Below are 21,483 nucleotides of genomic sequence, written 5' to 3' on the forward strand. Positions count from 1 at the left end.
ATAATGAAATCATATTTATTCAAACAATCTCGCCTGTTGAATCACGAATGTATTTATAGAATTAGGACCATCCCATCCATGTTTCGACAAACGAATGGCTACAAAACAGAAGTCTAACTAGTGGATAAGTCATTTGATCAGCAACTAAGATCGTAGAAAAGAGATCCATCTGCTTATTCACCTCTCTATTCATATGAATAACACCTTATGTTTGCATTTGTGGTCACCACCCGGGCATTAAGTGAATCATGTAAGACATGAATCAAGCACGTTCATGACACAAATGGATCGGAAGAAGGCCAAATGGAAATCGAAAAAACTCAACATAGTTTGATTGATCAACTATGTTAGAATAAAATTTAGCATAGTTCGATCAATCATTCAAGGTAAGGTCGATTGATCAAAACCTTTTGAAACTCACATGAATTATTTGTTTTAGTCTCTGGACATTTTTGGGCCATCTCAATCGATCGTTCGATCGATCTAACCCAATCGATCAATTGACGATAGACGACCTAAACTTTCGCATTTTTTTAGTTTTATTTCCTTATTTGTTTATCTTTTCTAATAGCATTTTAGGGTTTATTTAAGTTCCAAAACCTATTTATTTTAGTTAGCTATCAATAAAAATTCTCAAAATTTTCTTATCTCTCGTGGATTTGAGAAATTTCTCTTGTGGATTCAAGACAGCATTGTGGATTCAAGGCGTTATTACTCGAGGAAGATGGTGATCGTCCTCATCACGCCCCTCCCTACATCAGTTAGTATCAGAGCGAGGCTTTTCCTCAGATTGATGTCTTCTAACGACGGGTTGGGCAACAATCCTGAACGGTGCTGCAAGGAATTATCCTTTAACAGCAATGGCGCATGGGGAGAATCGGTAAGTCATTTGAGGGCTGCAGTCTGCTCTTAACCGCATGATGGAGGCCTTAGGGCAACTCTGTGTTCATGGCCGGGCTCTTCTTCGACTACATGAATATCGTTGAAGGAAAAAATGTTAAACTTGTGGTTACAAGTTGAAGGGTGGAGCTTCGGCTTGGTGGGAATAGCTTCAACTCAATGAAACAGATAAATGCGTTAATTTGCACGTGACAACGGATGAAATAGCTGTCGCACACATGATTCCTCCCTAGTGACTATGACTAGGTATTATTCCAGTAATACTAGAATTGTTGGTAGGATAGCCGAACAATGAGAATATTAGAGGAATTCAACTGTTTGGTGGCATGAAATGATTTAATTGAGACTTAATCATAGCAAGTCTCTCGATTCATTGGTGGTTTGTATGTTGCGATCTAGGATCGGGTTCAGATGCAGCTTGTTTAGGTGATGAATGAAGCCATCAAACTAGCCACATGAGTCCCATCTCACAGCTTGAACAATCCAATATGTGGGCTTATTATGCTAATAGGGTAGCCACTACGGGCTCTTCATAGGGAGCACCACCGGTCAAAGGGCGAAAGAACATGTAAGGGGCATCCTCAACCTTCTATACCCGTAAATTGAAAGTCGGGGAGCGGACAAGCGAGACCCCAAAGAGCAGTAACCGCTGTTGCCGATCTAAGTAAGATCTTGAACCCTTACGATCGACCAAGTCTAGACCATGATTACTGATGTGGCCAAACGCGTATCCTCAACATCAAGTGGTGAAGCATTGAAAATACAATAAAAAAGACCTAGGGATTGATGAAGTAGAACAACCATGAATGATGAAGTGGATGAAGCGATTGGGTTTTACAAGATCACGGTGAATCTCTAGTAGTAAGGATGCTATTGTATACACCAAAGGAGGTACATCCACAATGACATAACATCTTTCGAACAAGGAGTACAATGATTTAGAGAGTTTTTTTTTTTTTCCTTTAAAGTCATGGTGGAAAAGTTGTGGCTGAAAGTGAAAAAAATCCCTCCCCATGCATAATCAGCTGGATTAAGAAAAGGTTATCGAGATGAAGGTAACTGAACAATGTACTATTTCTTTTTCAAAATTTTAAATATCATTAGGACCAAATATATGTGACGTAGTTGACATGAATGTTTGTTATATATTACTCGGTCAGCCGTGACAATCAGATCATGATACTACTTATAGACGATAAGATAATGTACACATCTTCATCAAGGATGATAAAAAATCATACTCACTACTCATATGGACTCGGATGAGCAACTCGAAACTTTTAAAGTGGAGAGGCCTTCTCTCCTAACCATATAAGACTTTGTGGAGTAGAGAGAGATGAGAAAAGTCTATGCATTGGTTGTGAAGGGTGAAGAAATAGAACCCATAATTATTCCTGAGAAACTAAAACCGTTGTTGCGTGAATTTAAGGCAATTTGGCCCAATGAACTTTCCGATAGGTTACCAGATTGACTTTATTCCAGGGACTAGCTTATCTAATTACCCTCATTATCAGATAAGTCCGAAAGAGTGCGATATTTTACAAGGACAAGTGGGGAGATTGATCCGTAAGAGTCTATTGACACCTAAAAAGAATGAGAGTTGGTGCATGTGTATCGACAACCAAATAATAAACAAAATAACTGTAAAATATAGGTTCATATACCATGACCAAGATGATATGTTGGATATGTTGGAAGGCCCATCATACATTGTTTGTGGGGCCCACCGTCTTGACAATGTACCATCCAACCCATTAATTTGGTGCGCTCCATCAGGATGAAATAATGCTATTGAAATTAAGCTGAACCAAAACTCAGGTGGGCGACACCATGGGAATTTGTAGGCTTTAGTTGTGAGTTTACATAGTTTCCTATGGGTTGACCCGGCTCAGTCTTTAGCAATCACGATTTTTGGGATGTACGGTGAAGATGAGAGTGAGCAACCTGATGGATATATAGAGTAGATGTCACACAAACATGGTGGGTCTGACCGAGTCTGGGGAAATGTTTGGTGCATGGTCCATGCTAGAGCTCAATTGATCGCCATTCGGTTTAGGGTCACGATTAAGAGAGAGGATTTGGTCAGGGAAGTTCTGTTAGGTATGATGTAGTCTCATTTTATTGGCCCACTATACAGAAATGCATCGATACCTTGGGAACGGATTGGCTACTTCCCCTGCCACCTGCCGATGGCTGATGGTCGGTGCTCTGTGGGCCCCACCATGATGTATGTGTTTCATCCAAGACGTCCATCTATTTTTATAGATCATTTTGTGCTATGAGACAAAAAAATGAGATATATCCCAATCTCAAGTGGACCACATTACAGGAAACAGTGTTGAATGAACGTTGACCATAAAAAATTTTTTTGGGGGCCAAGAAAGTTTTGGATGAAGCTGATCTTTGTTTTTTCCCTTCATCTGGGTTTGTATGACCTAATCAACAGATTAGATGTCAAATAAACAGTACAGTGGGCCTTAGGATGGTTTTAATGGTGGATATCCAATCATTATTGTTTTCCTGTGGTGTGTTCCATCTGAGATTTATATCCCTCTAATTTTTAGGATAAATCCATAAAATGATCTGTAAAAAGGGATGAACGGAATGGATGAAACACATACATCATGGTGGGGCCCACAGAGAACCGCCCACCAGCCACGGGGCTGGTGTCAGGGGGAGTAGCCGATCCGTTTCCATATCTTACCTGACAACTTTTTAAAAGTTGGTGGGGCCCCTTATGACAAGCATCAAGCCAGCTAATGAAATGATGACACGTGATGGCTTGATGGAAATCAAGTGTTAACTAGGCCTGATAAAATCACTCATATAAAACCGTTTTGATGCGCTGGCCATATTTTAACTGCAGTTTCTACTGCTTGCTGCGTCATGAATCAGCCATGGTTACGCGCCAATGCCTAAGTGGCTGGTGAATCCAAAGCGTCCATCTGGTGGACCACGCCAGCTATCATCATTGGATGAAATAGACCAAGTATCTATTGAGGGTCGAATATTGCATATCAGACCCCGATTATTGCCTGATTTTACGTACACGATAATGCTTAATATTATAAATTAATCGTGTTTTTGTTACAGGATGTAATAAGGAGCTTTGATTGAAAAAAAGTATTAAAAGCATGGATTTAACGCTCCGAAGCCACCAGAGCAAGGAATAGACTCTAAAGGACCAAAATTGATGAATTTACATGCCAGGGATCCGAGGAAATCAAGCCGTTCACGTTCAAGAGGCCTGAAATTGGTCTAAAATGCAAGATCACATGGTTTTTTCATCGGATTGGCTCGAAACTTTATACATGGCCTGGGGGCCATAAATTAACCGTACAATTAAAATTTCAGCCATTGAATCCCTCTGGAAGTGGCCCAACGGATAGATCAGCTCATAAATCGTTAATCTGGGGCCCATCTGATCCTTGGATATGCTTCAATTTTGGTCTCAACTGTTTAAAAAATATGAGAAAACAGATGGACGGAACGGATTTCTCCAGAACATCGAAGTGGACCCTAAACAAACAGTGTGTGTATAATACATCAATGCACCAGCCGTGCACTGCACGTCCACCATGGTCAACTCAACCCTTGACCGAGTAAAACTCAAAGAAGGAAACTTCCTTCTTCAGCGTTACGCAGGGCCGTCCGCGGATGGTGTACATGGCCCACCATCTCAGTCTAGATGATGAATCTGGACCGTCTATTCAATTCCCACGGCCCAGCTTACCAATTCCTAACTGACAGAATTTGAAGAAATACAGAAGATGGGATTCCAGCCGTCCAAACATCCGATGGACGGTGGAATGAAGCCATCCGTGGGCCACAAGAAATCTGATCCAAAATCGATCAGGTCCGACCAGTTTTTCAAGGGAAATTCAAAGGATGGTGTGGATTTCCCAACCGAACTCGATCATGGACCCCACCACTCTATCAGCGCAAGCCGATATACGCAGCCCCTATTTTCGTGTCCGGACGCACTCGGAAATTCCGAATGGCTATGGCCCATCATCCTGGATCGGTTGAACGATCTGGATCGTCCATCAGGTAGACCATCCCAAAAGACCCCAGGGGACGTTGTTCTCTTGGAAAAAAACAAGGGACGAGGGGAGGCAGCGCCTGTTCTCTCGGTGTGGAAGCCCTTTCGCATGTTGTTACGCAGCGACCGCCTTCTGCTGCGTAAACTCAAGCACGAAACCTACTCCAACTGAATGACGGACGGCAGCACACCTCTCTAGGGCCTACATTACCTATAAGAAAAGAGGGAACGTGAGAGGAGATGGGGCAGACGTGAAGCATTCAAGGAGAGGAGCTTAGGCTTGGACGTGGATGCATTACAAGAGAGAGAGAGAGAGAGAATAAGTCAGTTTTTTTTGTTCTTTACTGTTTTATGATGTTTTTGAGATTTAGCCTAATCAGGTTTATGTGTGGCTAAACCTCTTAGCTAGGGCTAAGAGGTGAAGCTTGTAGTGAGATGGGAGACTCTATTTTTATGCCTTTGATTTAATTTGTTGAACTACTTTGATTACGATTCAGTTAAGGGAATACTTTTAGTTTTTAATGGTTTGTTGTGACTGAAATTACAATAGATCTGCGATGGCTTTAAGTACTTCTTTCTCTTTTTCATGTTTATGAAGTCAGGAAGCCCTGTTGTTCATCATTTTTTCATGGGCATGGTCGGATGACAGTACCCTTTCTAATCTTCATACATTGTTGGTTGGTTGGTAATTAGTTTAATTCTGTTGCTTACTTTGTCTCCTGGGCATGGTTTGGTGATGGAATTCAGTCTAATTCATATACCTTTCATCTCTTGAAAACTATATCAAAGGAAGTCCAGTTGATTTTCATGATTTTTGAAGCAGGCATAAGATCTCCCTGATCTCTACAAGTGGATCTTCTGAATCCCTAATTTCTTATCTCTGATTCCTCTTAAGTTTTGCATTAATCTCTCACCAGTATTCATCGATTTATATTTGATTTAGATTTCATCTTAGGCTAGTTCTATTTCTACCTAGTTTCAGATAACGTACATGTATCAGTCCCTTGGGATTCGACCTTGGTCTCACCAAGTTTATTACTGCATCACAACCCTATACTTGGGGAGTGAACAGTATCCATAACCTGTCCCAAGGATCCGAGTTAGATGCAATCTGTCCTGCTCAACTCGGAGTTAGCATTGAAAATATGTACGGCTCGTAGGGATGTAATGGGCCAGGTTTGGCTAGGCCCAACCTGGACTAATACTTAAGATCCAAGGCCGAATTCTGACCAACCCCATCTATGATCAAGTAGACCATACGGTTGTGTTTCCCTTAGTTGGGCCAACCTGAATCAGGGATTGTCCTGCTTTTTAAGTTTTAGTCCTAAAAAATTTGTGGCATCTAATGGTCTGAGTGGATTTCAGAAAATCATCATGGTGGGCCCTATTAAAAATCAACTTGATAGACATCTCTCTCAACTTTTTTCCTTTGGTGAGGCCCATCTAAATTATAACACTATAACAAAAACTGGATTAGCCGAAGATTTATGTGGCTAATTTACCGGCGCTAATTAAAATGGGCGTCGATTAGCGATCGGGTATATATACCGTACCAAAAGACCTAAGCTTGTTCCCCCCCCCCCTCTCTCTCTCTCTCTCTCTCTATATATATATATATATATATAATGACAGCCTCAATCCCTAATCTATCGTATTCTACATCCTCGATCCCGTCCCTCTCTCGGCACCCTATCCTTCTGTCTCTCTCCCTCCCTCCCTCCCTCCTTTTCTCTTATCTCCACCCACTGCCCTCCTCCTCTCTCTCTCTCTCTCTCTCTCTCTCTCTCTCTCTTCTCCAACTTTCTTTTTGTTTGAAAAGAAGCAACGCCTTCGGATCTGGCGATCTGTGATCGCTACCCTTGAAAACGTTGCTAGATACCACTGTACCCGAACGCGTTTGCTATGTCCGCTGCACTCGATCGGTACTCTCTCTCTCTCTCTCTCTCTCTGCATCTCATTCCTCTCATGCATCTCCCAATTTTTCCAAATCTCCCAAAACCCTAGAGATTTTAGTTGATTTCTCTAAATCTTCTAAAACCTTATTCACATTCCAACTCTGCAGCTGCCTGAACCGAAGAGACTGGTCAGGTGGTTTTTTTCCTCTCTCTTTTAATCACTAATGGATTTATTTTTTTACTTCATTGGATTTGGGATTTTACAGGCCACTTATTTCTTACACAGAGCATGCTTGTATAAAATTTGAGCCATAAGCATGTAACATGTTTGACGAAATTCCTGAATCAAATGTGTGTAATTTTTATATTTGTTTTTCTTAATGGTTTGGTAGGTTTTTTTTTTTTTTTTTTTTCTTTTTTTTTTATTTAATGGTTTTGTTTTCATATTTTGTTTATCTGTACTTGTACTGTACAAACGTGCATCTCTTTTATTCTCCCATCATGCATCTCTTTTTTTAATGGTTTTTGTTTTCATAATAAGAAAGATGTTTACCTGCAGAAGTAAGTTTATCCACATGATATTTGTAATGAGAGGTTCGCTGAGAGAGAGAGAGAGAGAGAGAGAGAGAGAGAGAGAAGATAAGAAAATTCTATCAGCATTGTAATAAAGAGAATTGACTCAAGTGATCTGCATAATAGGGTCCACATGGGATATGTAACACACGTGTGCAAGCTCCCCCAATTCAGGGAACCACACTATCAATATGGCATGGTAGAGAAAATGGGGTTTGGATGATCCTATATGCTCGATTTGAGGAAAAATGACCAACCTACATTTTGCAGCCTTGTTCTAATAGAGCGGTTAGGATCACCCGGTTGTCCTGCTCGTGGATCATGATCAGTCCAGTGGTGGTGACCGATTGAGAACGATAAAGATATTGGACACACATTTCACATGTTAAAAAGTGAAATCATGTATGATACGGGCATGGGATAAATAGTATGCAATTGGCATTCCTTGTGTATGGTTCCACAAGACAGGATATGCTCACACCCATGCATGGTTATAACCACAATGAAAATGGTTTACAGACGAGAGGAGTGCATGCTCCATGCAGCACTCCATAGATTTCCATTTTGTATGCCTCTGGCTATTTCTTTATAGTTGTTTTATTTAGGGACCATTTGGGTGCACAGAAATCTCGTTTAAGGTAAAGATGTCCATGTCCATTATTTAAATCTTCAATGCATGTTGAGATGATGTGTTTGGATGTGTGGGTAAGAGGGTCCATGAATGTTGGGATATTGTGCATAGACAACACATCTCGAAAGTCCTTTTTATTTGGAAATCAGTGTAGCGCAGGAGCATATATTGAAGAGGCAAGCTATGACACACTCCACAAGAGCCAGGGCCTGTAATAAGTGGGCCCAAAACCGTGTCAAAAATCCATGCCATGTAACATTGGATTGCATCTGCGGTGGGATGTGGAGTAGAGAGCATTTTGTGGAAGGATTTTCTATGGACAACTAGTTGCATTCCAGCCTCCCCTTGGACACCACAAATATTCAAGAAAAAGAAAAAAAATTGGGACCTTTGTGTCTTAAGTGAATGTGGCATTCAATCGCCAAAAGCTCCATTGGACATGCACATCCATGCCTTAAGTGGAGCTTTCCATGCATCCAAACAATCTCCTACATGAGGCATGCATGGTTTTTTAAACATTCCATGGCATATGTTGTATGTGATACCCTTCTTTAGCTTGTAGAGCAGAGGTTTATGTAATCGCATCCAAATCTTTATTCTTCTTCTTCTTCTTGTTCTTTTCATGTGGTTGTCTATAATATTAGTTTATGGGGAATGATCACATGTTCTAATTTGTAGTAATTATTATACATTAAAGCTGTGTTGGTCCCACCATGATGTGCATGTTGAATCAAAACTGTGCATCTAGTGCCCCTCATAATCGCGGTATATCCCAAGAATTATCCTGATCCAAAACTCAAGTGGGACACCACAAGAAGCAATGTCCAGTCATTCATAAAGCCTGTATATCCGCTTGTTGTTGCGCCCCTGAGTTTCGTTTGCATCCCTTCATCGTGGTGGGGTGCACCTGATGTCTGGGTTAGAAGACAGACCCATCTTAAAGTTACTATGATGGGTGTCCTCCTACCCAATGTCCCCCATTATTCTATTTGCTGTGGCCCACATCAGTAATGGTTCAGTCTGGATTTTGGAACATAAGCCTAACATAGGGGTGCATCTAATGGACAAGTTAGATGGCACTCCCATGTCACACTGGGTCCACAAAGCTCAATCATGTAGTGACTACAGTATGTTTGAATGCATGTGATCATTTCCTCAAGCTTATTTCCTCCATATCCACATTCTAATTAATCTAACCTCCGTCCAATTGGGTCGCCGTGCATAAGGTGATCTGTTGGTGGTTCGGTAGCCAAAGCAAGTGCCCCAAAGGAGCTGTAAAATAGCAGAAAAAGGTGAGAACAACATAAAAGATACGCAATAAAGCAAAGGTGGGAAGAAATGGCACTCACCTGCACCGCATTTAAAGGAAAATTACCAGATGAAACTGCAGCCACAACATTTATTACAAGGGCGGAGACATTAACCATAAGCTGGAACTGGATGAATTTCTGAATATTTGCATATACAGACCGCCCCCAACGGACAACCTAAAACAAATAAATGAAATAAATACTCATCCATGCCAAAACCAACATAAACTTCAATACAGCGTCCTTGGAATCTTTACACAAACCTTCACAACTGAAGCAAAATTATCATCCAAGATAATGATGTCCGAGCTTTCTTTTGCAACCTCTGTCCCTTGAATGCCCATCGAAAGGCCTATATCTGCCTAAGAACCAACGAAACAAAAATTAGAAATGTGATGGGGAGAGAATTACCACAATGTTAGCATTTTCCTGGTTGTGGACACAGTTTTTGATATCTCTGGGTTCGGACAGATCAGGACCGTTTTCAAGTAGGTTTGAACATTCCAGTGGGGCCCACATTGTTGTGATGGTATGACATGTATAAAGGGGGCAGGGCACTTTGACGTGTTTTCATGTCGCAGAGTCCTCTGCATCTGTAGAGATAAAGATCTAGTGGACCCCACATAATCTCAAATCTCATCTCATATACATCCTGTATAGATATGTACGATATCCCAAGTATGCATACATTCATGTATATATACATACAGAGAACTGATTGCCGAATACAACAAGTTTTCCATTTATCATACCCATCTATACAGGATGTGATTTGAGTTATGTGGGTCCACTGGATCTGTACCTCTACAGAATCTACAGGTATGTGCCTCACCTTGGTCCACATGTTTCAATGTGAGATGTTCCCGGCAGGGGAATGAGGGTTTACAACAATGGACAATGTCACTATTGCAGATTAGTTTAAAAGAAAGAAAGTAAGGAAGCACGATGAAACCTCATGCAATGCAGGGGCATCGTTAGTGCCGTCTCCAGCTACAGCAACAACATGGCCTTTTTTTCGTAGTGCTTTAACGAGAAGAAGCTTGTCGTCAGGGGGAGACGTTGCCATCACCTACACATCAAACTCTATGAAGTAACATACAACCAATCTCTTGACAAATAATATTGTACATGTGTTTATTCAACAATACGAAATTGTAATTTCTTGATCTTTATGTATCGGTAGCTGAGGTTTCCTCGAGTATAATCTATGCAATAGTTCTAAAACTCACTGGCTCGATTCAAAACTTGGTCGAGTCAACTCAACTCAGTGAAGTTTCAAGCTAAGTCTCTAAAAGAAACTCAATAATTAGATTGACTCACCCTGACTCGACAAGTCGAGTCATTCACTGGGACAAGTTGTTTCTATTATTGTTGTTGTTGTTTTTTAGATTTTTTATTTTTTATTTTTTTAAAAAAAATGGAACAACAACAAAGCTCCACTCCAGCAGGAAAGATCCTTAACCAATAAAGCCCTTAACCAATAAAGCAACAACAGCAAAACTATTAAATTTTTTTTTTGTTTTATTTGTATTATCCAATAAAATTTTAAAATATGCATTAGTAATCTAAATATTTTGATGTATTAGATATCCAGTCAAGTCAAGTGCAACCTGATCGAGTCTTCGAGTTGACTTGATCCGGCTAGACATCAAGTCAAGTCGGGTCTTTGGATTTTGAACTTTGATTTAAGCTACATAAGGTGGGGGAGGGATGAGCATCTGAATCATACCAAAATTCTGTCAGCAATGTTTTCTCTTTGGCGATCAGTACGGGCGGGGAAGGACCTTCCCTCAATGACAGTTTGACAGTTGGCTCTGTAAACCTGCCATTTGAATCAAGTATTCCACACTCCAAAGCTATTTTTGTTGCTGTCTGAATATTATCTCCGGTCACCATGCGCACCTGTTGGTTTCGGTTCCTAGAACATGAGCTAACTCAAGGAGATTAAATATGAGGACCCGTTTGGTAGATGCCTAACAATAAGTTCATCTCATTATTGTAAAACATAATTATGTATTAGAGATCGTATCTCTTTTTTGTTAAGGATTAAAAATAATCTTGATAATCAGTTATCAAGATGAGATGAACTCATTATTAGGTGTGTGCCAAATAGGCCCTTACTGTGAAGCATGAGTAAATGCAGATTTTCATAGCACCATATTTAGAACATAATAGTTTCCAATAAATAGATGACATTGACAATTAAGTACATGACACTAGGCATCTTAGACAGATTAATTTAACGATCCAAGTTTCCATTTTGTTGTAGTTTTGCTTAGAAACCCACTATAGAGGATGGATCTTCATCAATTAAGGTTCAAGGGATAACCCCATCCATAGAAGATGGTTCTCACAATCATGAGAGAGAGGAGACGTGATGGCATATATGATGGTTCTCACAATCATTAGAGAGAGGAGACGTTTGGTGGTTGCATTTAGCATTCGTTGTGGCTTTAGTTTTTCTTGGGTGTGTGAGTGTATTGTTGTGTTGTGGAGCAATGTTATATGATAGGTGAGGCCTGTTTCTTTTTGTGGCATACCTGAATGACTGTACAACTAATATTTCATAGCGACAAAGCACTACAACAACTGGGACTTTTAGCGGCGCTCGAAAGCGCTGCTAAAATCCCCTAAAAGCGCCGATAAAATGAGCATGCCGCGAAAAGTATTGGCGGCGCTAGGTAACTTCTACCGGCGCTTGTATGAGCTAATAAGCGCCGGTAGAAATCTTTATGAGCGCCGCAAAAGTAGTTTCTGAACACTTTTTCTCGTGAAAAAGCGCCATCAAACTTCTACACAAGCGCCGGTACTTTACAGCTTAGAGGCCCTAGCATGCCAGTAATTTTTTTTATTATATATAATTCAATCTGAAACCTGTATTTTTTAAATATTTGAAACATAAAAATGATGCCATGCAAATAAAACTGACTATTAAACAAAATTTATATTACTAGACAATAAAAAAATATATAATATTTATTATAATATACATCTTCACTTGAGGGTTATCTGGGGGGCTTATGCCATACAAATATCTTGTAATTTGAGTTCCAAGATCTGCTATGCAAATAAACTACTTCAAAATGTTCTTGGGCATAATGTATGTGTAGCCTGTCTCCTGTAATCAAGAATTACTCAAATAAGTTCAGTTTCCAAAACCTTAAAAGTTAAAAAGTGCATACAATGGAAAATAACTATAATTATTTACCTTAATGTCCTCGTTGTTTACATAAATATGATTGACTGCTCTAAGTTGGCTTGCTTCTTTCGCCTGCACATGAAGATTTGCTAAAGATTATTAGCTAAGTGAGACCGGCAAAGAAGCTTCTCAACTTGATAGACTTCTATTAAACACATCACCTGCTTCTCAATCTCCACAATTTGTTGCCTCTGTTGTGAAGGTGGAGTTATCTCAGCCCCCAGTATTATATCACGAATTTCAGACTGTGCCAGTGCCGAGGCATTTACATTATTCTTCTTGGCATCATTTGAGAGTATAAGATCTCTCAGAGCAACCACAACCTGCATTGAAGGAGATATTAGCAACTCTCATAACAATGACATGCAATGCCAACCTCACACTGACATTACAATAAATGCCATAGATGGAACTTTCATGTCATAAGTTGCTTTGAGAAAGTAAGATAGTAGGAAAAATTTTGAATCTTCTTTTGATGCTGAAAGATCTCATGAGAAAGCAATTGAACAAGTAAAACAGAAGAAAAGCAACTGGGCTAATTAGGAAACCAACAAGCAAAAAAAGTAAAAACTAACAAATGGGAAAGAGTCAAGACTTGAGAGTCAAACAGGAGAGAAATACAACAAAAAACAAAGTCCTAGTGGCCACTGCCAAATTATGATTTAGAAGAGTTTAAATACATGTATTACAAATTTTTTATTGTACCACAAAAGCAAGTACTTCTTTGAAACTTCTCCTTCAGTTTCTTTGAAGTCCAGCTTGAAAGTCAGGTAATCGCAATTTGGAGGCATACCCCTCCATATGAATTCAGTTCTATATTGCATCCAAAAGCGAACTTAAGGCACTGATTAATTGGAACTACAAATTGCCCATCCAAAGCAAGAATAATGGTAACAAGTTAAAAAGAAGATGAAAAATGACAAAAAGAAAACACCTTGTCTCTTTACAAACTCATTTTTAGATGTCTACCAAACAGGGCCTTATAATTACTAGGATAAAATAGTCAGGGAGGTCCACTTGCAGTAAAAGTGAAAAAAACATCACACAATTGTAACATCCAAGCTGCTCATCAGTTGGGCCCACACCATGTAGACATGCTGGCTTGAAGTTCAGGGCTATCCAACTAATCAGGTGGGCCAGTTGTTTTTGTATGTTCAGCTCACCTGGGCCATGGAATTGGCATGGTAAGGTCCACTTGATGAGTGGCTTGGATCTTGCACATGATGACACATATGGCTGTGAATACTGAGAGTTTAGTCGATAAACTGGCGGCTTAATTTCTAGACGTTAGTCTCTTCATCCATTCATCTCACCAGCTTCACTGTCTCTCTCTCTTCTTTTTTTTTTTGTCTAGGAAAGTATAATCTTGTCTTTCTGAACCAAGGTCGGGGATGTCCCCACATCACGGTGTAGATATCATATACATCATGGTGGGATGTCCCATTTCTTTGATCCAATCCTGAAAGAGTAGCATACATAATTACCAATAGCAAAGCCCAAATGGAGTTTCGTAAGCTCACTTGCCTGTAAATCCTATTTCATGCACACAGTCTCATGGCACAAGTGTGCGAGATGCAAGCCGTCTTTTTTACCTGACCCAAAAAAGGCTCATCCACTTATCATGAAAAGAAAGTAAGATGACAGGAGAAGAAACATACCTGTTGAGTCCAAAGAAGAAGACAGAATAAAGTCCCCAAGAGGACTAAATGTAGTTGAATAAACAGGCCCAGCATGACCCTGAAACAATGTATAAGATCTTTTCCCATCCTCCGAACCTAGCAATTGCTCGCTAGGAACAGATTCATTTTCTCCCTGCACATTAACTGAAACCAACACCATTTAACACACATTACACAACCTCCTTAGCAGAACCATCTTGGCAATATTAATACATACATACAGACAGATAGACATAAATGTAAAGAGGCTTGCTAGCCCCATAAACGCAGAAAACATTATGCGCCAATTATCACCGGAGAAGGAACCATATCAGAACTAAAAAGAGAAAGAAACAGCATGAACTACAGACAATAGTAAAGAAAGCTGTGACCTTAAGTCTTCAAATCATTTGCATACAGTGCCCAAATCTGCAGAGTGCGGAACTTTGGTTAAGAAGCTGAAAGCATTGGTGGAGTTAAAAAAGGGCTTAAGATACATTTACCCGGGCTTCCTCTGCTATTGACTTTGCGACGCTCAAGTCCTACTCAAAACCTGAGAATCAAAATATTTGCTGAAGGAGAAAGATAAGCATAAGAGCAAAAGAGATTCAAAGAATTTAGAAACATAGTTGGAAAAACAAGATGTTTCACATGTCAAACATTACTTACATTTCACATGAGGCAATTGCTATTTTCATCCTGTTCTAAAGTGGCTCCTCATTCAAATGGTCCAATCTATCCCATAGGCAAAGTAATACTGGTCTGGCAAGCTCGAAGATCGTCAGAAGTGAACATTCATGGTCAGCTCTCTACCAAAATATTATAATCATCATCATCATCATTGAAGTACAGAACTGATTCGGTTGTATAGTATTTTCCACGGATTTTATTTTACATGATCTCACTAATCTCTTCGTGATCTGTGTTTAAACCACCTCTACTTCTAGCATGTTCTAGAATTAAATGAATTTAGAAATCAACTGTCTTCAATTGTTCCAATATGATAAAGACATTGGGAATCTCATGAACAAGAGTTTATCAAGTTTTGACCCTCAGATTCTGTTTTAACTCATTTGACTGTCAATAGAGTGTATAGCCTAAACTAAGTTTTTTAAGTTACAATTTTGGAAGTTGAAAACTTTTTCAATGTTATGGTTCCCTTGTTAAAACTCAAGTACAGTTTCCAAAACTCACACAAAATGAGTTGCATGAGCTTCAATTGATGGTGTGAGGCTTCCGTTTGTGTAACTGTGTAACACATGCATGTTTCAATTTCTGTTTTGTACTTGGGCACGTATCTTGTTTGTCTATGATTCTTGACACATTAAATGCCTTTGATAAAATATTGAATAGACTTGTTTCATTGGACCTTCTACCTAAACATGTTTACTGACTATCTTTATCAAAATCAAGGGTGGATATATCTCCCAACTGGCAGGGTTGTTTTTACAAAGTAGGAGAGCCTATAGTGCCATTGAAAGATCCCACATCTGATATGGCTATAATGGCCAGGTAGATGTAAAATACATACAAATATACATGGTGTGCAATGATATACATTTCGGCATACAACTTAAGCTTCATAAAACAAATACATACCATTAGGTGGCCAACTCGTGATTTTGTTCCTCGAGAAGGTCCTCTTTAGCCCAAGCCTGCAAAAAAAATAAAAAAAAGAAAGGATGGGAACAACAAAGGAACAAAGTAATTATTTAAAAACAGAAATAAGCATATTCAGACAAAAGAAATACAAACATTCCTTTGACCAAGATACCTTGACACAGCTTCCATTAATTCTGCTTTTGACAGATAATTGCTGCCACTTCTTAATATTTCTTTCAAAATAAATGCTTGGACACTACTACGGTGTATTTTGAACATGAATTCTCAATAGACGACTCAAAAGAGAAGAAACTCATGAGCATAATACAAATCCTAAAAATGAGTATCAACCTAACAGAAATATCAACCATAGTAAACGTTGTTACTAATTCTCAAACAACTAAAAAACAATAAATAAGAAAACTTACCTTAAAGATACCTGCTTTATTTCAGGTCCACTTTGAATGGCCAATTCTACTAAGCTATAAACTGTAAATTAATCAAATTTGCATGAATGCATAAGAGACAAAAACAGATAAAACTCCTTGAGATTGTGAGTATCCACCATTGCTGCTGACTTTACATCACGGTCCAGGAAAGCTTTGACGGCTTCAGTTGGTTGTGGAAGTACCCCTTGCATTTTGAATTTGGAAACAACAGTTAAGGTAGATCCCAAATTAGAAAAGGTGACAACAAAAGTGAGATACAGGCATTTGAATGAAAGATATAGAATACAAGCTACCATATTATGATATGCTACATTTTGAAAGGTACTATTTGCAGGCAAGTACAATCCAATACAAAATACACATTAATATACTCATAATCCACAACTCAGGTGGGCCACACCATAGGGAAGAATGGAGATGGGATGTCAACCAAGGGTTTGCTTCTAGGGCCACCATGATTTACATAGATTGTGGATTATTTTTCACTTAAAAATTTGTCATTACCAAAGGCCACAAATGGAAGGTTAACATTGTCCCACAGTAGATTTTTGCTAGTTACGCTGTTTGTCAAAGATCCTGAAATTTGATATGGGTTACAGGAATTTGACTGAGCTGGATATAAAGGAGAATGGGGTTGATGATCTTGGGGGCAGCTGGCTAAGTTGCTTCTAAATAGATTCGATGTCTAAAGGCATGTGGATCTTGCGGCCAGGGTTTGTTACTGTCTAAATGGATTCGATGCATGAGCAATTTGGTCTGCAATAGATTGTGAGGCTATCTCTGGTTATTCTTTGAGTGGCTTCTTGATTTTCTAATGAGATATGGAGTCTGTTTGTCTGATGTCTTGATGGCCAACATGATGCTGTCTTGCCCTTGGTATCTAACAGGACTTTTCCAACAAATCATTTAATTTTCTTCTTTCCACTTGCAATCATGGCACTTCTCAAATATATTGATTATGGAGTTCTGATTCATTGCCTACAGCCCTGGCTTCCATCTGGATGGCATTGAAAGAAAAGATCCTCACTTGTACTCAATTTGTCAAACATGATATTTCACTTATTGTGACACTTCCTATCCTTTCATCATCATCAGCATCAGCTAAGCCTCTCGATTAATTGGTGTTGGCTACATGAATCATGTTCCGCCATTCCACTCTATCAAGGGCCATAGCTTCATCTAAGCCCTTGATACAATTTTTATGTTGTGACATTTCAAAAAAAAAAAAAACTCTGATTTCTAGAGTCTGCAACATGCAAAGCTGTCTTGTATTCTAACTCCAAACAAGAATTAAATTTTAACCCAACCTTGACCTTGTTCTAAGATTGCACATGCTAGTCCGGTTGATTCTAGACAACAGTTAGTTCCTCTATACATGTGAAATGTTCTCCATCTCTTTCTTTCTAAGGAATCTTGGAAAAGCTATCATGCAGGTAAGCTTGCATTAGTAATTTGTTCATAACTGGTATTATGTTCTACTTAATGTACATACCTTGGAGAAAAAAAACTATTCTGCAGAAAGCTTAGAATGGTAATTTGTTTGCAACTTGCAGGAAATTAGAAACGTGCATATGTTGCAGTGCAATATCTTATGGAATATCTTAATTCTAATGAAACCTCAGCTACCTGCAGCAAGGTTGTGGAAATTTGTAAGTAAAAGTTTGTGTAAAGGAATGCATAATCTACCATATAACTGTCTGTTTGAGCAGATTATCAATTTTGACTCATCACCATCTTCATAATAGCCTTGTCCGAGCTATTATGAGGTTTGGGTATCTATTTTGGCTAAAGAGTAATTGTGAATATATAGGTAGAAGGAATGGGTACCTTTTTCTATTTGGGCAGTTGGGGATCTATTTTGAACCCATCACCGTAGCCTTGTCCCAACTATTTTGGGTTGGCTTGGATATCTATTTCGACTTAGAGTTTCTATGAACACAGGCAGTAGGAGTGGATCATGTGATTTCAGAACTTGTCAGGGTAGTTGCCAGGGAAAGAGCACTTATTGAAGAATGCAGAGATCTATCGTCCAAGGTTCATATAATGCAGGTATGTCTTCCTTGTGCATGTCTTCACTTGTACGAGCTGTATGAGTACAGACGAGAAGAGGTAGGAATCTGCACCACAAATCATCGAGAAAGAATTGTGACCATCAATTTGCAGCGCTCTTGGATTGCAAAATTGCATGTATAACAGGGGATTTTTTATGCATTAGCTGTATGAACATGGGATGTGATTTGGTTTTCATAAGCGTTTTTCATGTCATTTTTTACTACAAGCTTTCAGTTTGAGTGGTGAAATAATACTAGAGTTGTATTGAGTTAATGCAAATATGCATTAGACTTATATTTCTACCTGGAAGCTTTGGAGACATTTCTTCATTTTTGGTTAATTCTTATAGAGAAAAATACAGTTAAGAGGGTAATTATTGTCTTGGTTTTGCAGATGTAAATGAAACATCCTCAAACTCCACACACAGCCCATGGCTGTGTATAGCAGAGAATATACAGCAGGACCTACACACTTCTTTATAAGAGAACTCAAGAGTCAAGACAGGGGCAAGGCCCCAAATGCAGAAAGCAGACTCTTGAGAAACAAGAATCAGCCAGATTGGAAGATCCTGAACCTCTGACAAATGGCCTTTGAATGGATTGTGAAGCAGAGAGTACAGCAACAGTCCACATCCAACAGAAAACATTACAACGGTTAAAAGGTCAAGATCTTCCAATCCAAGAGCTTTCTAGGCATCCCCATCCAAGAGTGCGGCCCATCGGATAAATGGCATGGATCGCCGAGCTGGATCCACTGCTACCGAAAACCATTCAGTTGCAAACGCAGGTTTATTGAAAAATCAGATCAAGGGGAGAGAATTGTAGGAATCTGGAAAGCGAAACCAAAATCCAAAGCAACATCGTCGAATCTCGTCGGGAAGTCGGGATATTGGAAGAAATTTGGAGAAATAGGAGTAGAAATCTAGGGTTTTGAAATGAGTGAGTGAGTTGGAAAAGGGCAGTACCTTAAATTGGAGATGGAAGAGCGTGGAATGAGATCCTGATCTGTCTTTTTACTCTCTCAGCTCACGAGAGGAGAAAGTCCTGAAAAATACACAAGAAATCCACAGATGAAAAATGGAAAAAGAAAAAGCATCTTCTCACTTGAATTTTCTGAAATCCAAACCCTAGTTCTATATCTAGTAAATCCCCACCATAATCAGTCAAAAAACCTTGCAAAGTGCAGAAAATAGATCCAAAACCCTAGGAAACAAGAGAGTAGCAGATCTAGATACTATGGTGAGATCCCAAAGCAGGTTGCTGCAACTGGAGAGATCCCAAAGCAGCCGTGAGAGAGAAAGAGGAGAGAGAGAGGAGAGAGTCGTGGAGTTGCAGAGAGAGAGAGAGAGAGAGTCAGGGGTTGGATATGGGAGAGAGTCGCGCTGGCCAGTAGGGTGTTTTTTTATTTTTTATTTTTATTTTTTATTTGATGGTAAGATATCCGTCGGATGGTCTTACACAGCGCCGATGAAAGAGTAGTGCAAATGCCGCGTATACCTATTTTTGTTGTAGTGAACTTACAGGTGTACTCTAACCTTTTTAGAAAAAAAAAGGTTTTGAGAACCCTAAGGACGCCCATTGTGGGATGACGTGATCTATGGTGAGTACCGTCTATCATGGTGTCCCCTTTGATCAACATTTGTAGATGCCCCTTGTTGCAACAAAACAAATCCAACAAGAACATAAATTGATAAAGCAATTGACATGAACAAAAGAGTAAGCATGTGTAGAGTTTGTTGATGTGCACGATTCCATATATTTGGGGAAAATGGTTTGATGATCCAAATCATTTTATTTTTTATTTGATGGTAAGATATCCGTCGGATGGTCTTACACAGCGCCGATGAAAGAGTAGTACAAATGCCGCTTATACCTATTTTTGTGGTAGTGAACTTACAGGTGTACTCTTACCTTTTTAGAAAAAAAAAGGTTTTGAGAACCCTAAGGACGCCCATTGTGGGATGACGTGATCTATGGTGAGTACCGTCTATCATGGTGTCCCCTTTGATCAACATTTGTAGATGCCCCTTGTTGCAACAAAACAAATCCAACAAGAACATAAATTGATTCTAAGACAAACTTGTGGTAAAGTTTGTCATTCAAATAATGGCTATCTTGTGTAAGGAGACTAACTTGCTGTCAGGATGAACAGTTCCACCATCGAGCACAACTTGACTTAGTGTGCCTTAGCTCTAACCCACATGAGAGTATAAGTGTGCGTGAATGTAGATACCTTGGTGGAACCTTTGGGAACTTATATTGGTAAGATTGATGGCAAGTGTCTAGACTAGGAGACCATCATGCCTAGATTAAAGAGACTTGTGGATGCACTAGCTTTGACAAATCCCTTGACTTGAGGATGTGGGGTTGGAGAGGTCTTGATTAAATGCGCCCTGGCTTACTTTTCAAGGCTATTGTGTGGCTACCAAAAGTGGTTGAGGCTAGGTGGATACATCAGAGTCATCAAAGTCTATACAATTCAACGAGGGATTCACTTGGTCTTCTCAAGATATCATTAGTAGGTTGATCTTATGATTTGAACTATTCATTAACTGTTTTAAAGGCTAGCCACATTAAAAAATTTAATTGGTTAATCATAATTTTCAACTGTTAGGACACATGGAAAAGGCAAGTGAATGAACTTTTGCCACAATAGGTGACGCAGGGATGAATGTGATGAGGATAACTACTCCGAATCCACGGAGCTTCTCTCAACTCCTTACAGAGACTTCTCAAATCCATGAAGAAAGAAAGCAGAAAATAGAAATAAATTCTAATAAATTCAAAATTGATTAATTGATGAATAAAAACAAGTTCACAACCCTTTAAATAGGGGTACCAAGCAATGGGAAAGAAATCAGAATCAAACTACAACTTAAACTCCTAGAATTTGCGACTTACTATAAATAGTAAACTTACTATTTATAGACGGTCGTGATGTCTACTAGTGCGCAAGGTTTTCGGCCAAAAATAGTAAGTGTCCTATTTAACTTCACCAAACCGTTCTCCTAATTATTCTAACTCTTTTCACGTTGGGCGCAACTCCTAAAGCCCAACGGATGAAGAGTTATAATCAAACTAAAACTTACTATTTATAGTAAAAGCGAAATTAAAACAGGAAAACGACCGTTGATCCAGGGTTTTTTGAAATTCTGGGCTCCGCAACCTGGCAT

The 21,483-nt window shown here is 39.3% G+C and overlaps 1 long non-coding RNA gene and 1 pseudogene across 3 annotated transcripts; both read right to left on the reverse strand.

Moving 5' to 3' along the window:
- Positions 1 to 9,228: 9,228 nt before the first annotated feature.
- The window catches only part of LOC131244309 (calcium-transporting ATPase 5, plasma membrane-type-like), a 29,015-nt pseudogene continuing 16,760 nt past the window's right edge, over positions 9,229 to 21,483 (reverse strand).
- LOC131243956 (uncharacterized) lies at positions 14,206 to 19,621 on the reverse strand. 3 transcript variants are annotated; one of them, XR_009170227.1, is made up of 7 exons: positions 18,087 to 19,621; positions 15,983 to 17,885; positions 15,808 to 15,863; positions 14,878 to 14,970; positions 14,712 to 14,780; positions 14,601 to 14,637; positions 14,206 to 14,373 (listed from the first exon to the last, which is right to left on the reverse strand). It is a non-coding gene; the product is annotated as an uncharacterized LOC131243956 (long non-coding RNA). The 3 variants fall into 3 exon arrangements; XR_009170228.1 differs by having other exon boundaries at positions 14,601 to 14,761; XR_009170226.1 differs by having other exon boundaries at positions 14,601 to 14,780.

Source organism: Magnolia sinica, chromosome 4 (assembly GCF_029962835.1).
Source record: "Magnolia sinica isolate HGM2019 chromosome 4, MsV1, whole genome shotgun sequence".
Lineage (NCBI taxonomy): Eukaryota > Viridiplantae > Streptophyta > Magnoliopsida > Magnoliales > Magnoliaceae > Magnolia > Magnolia sinica.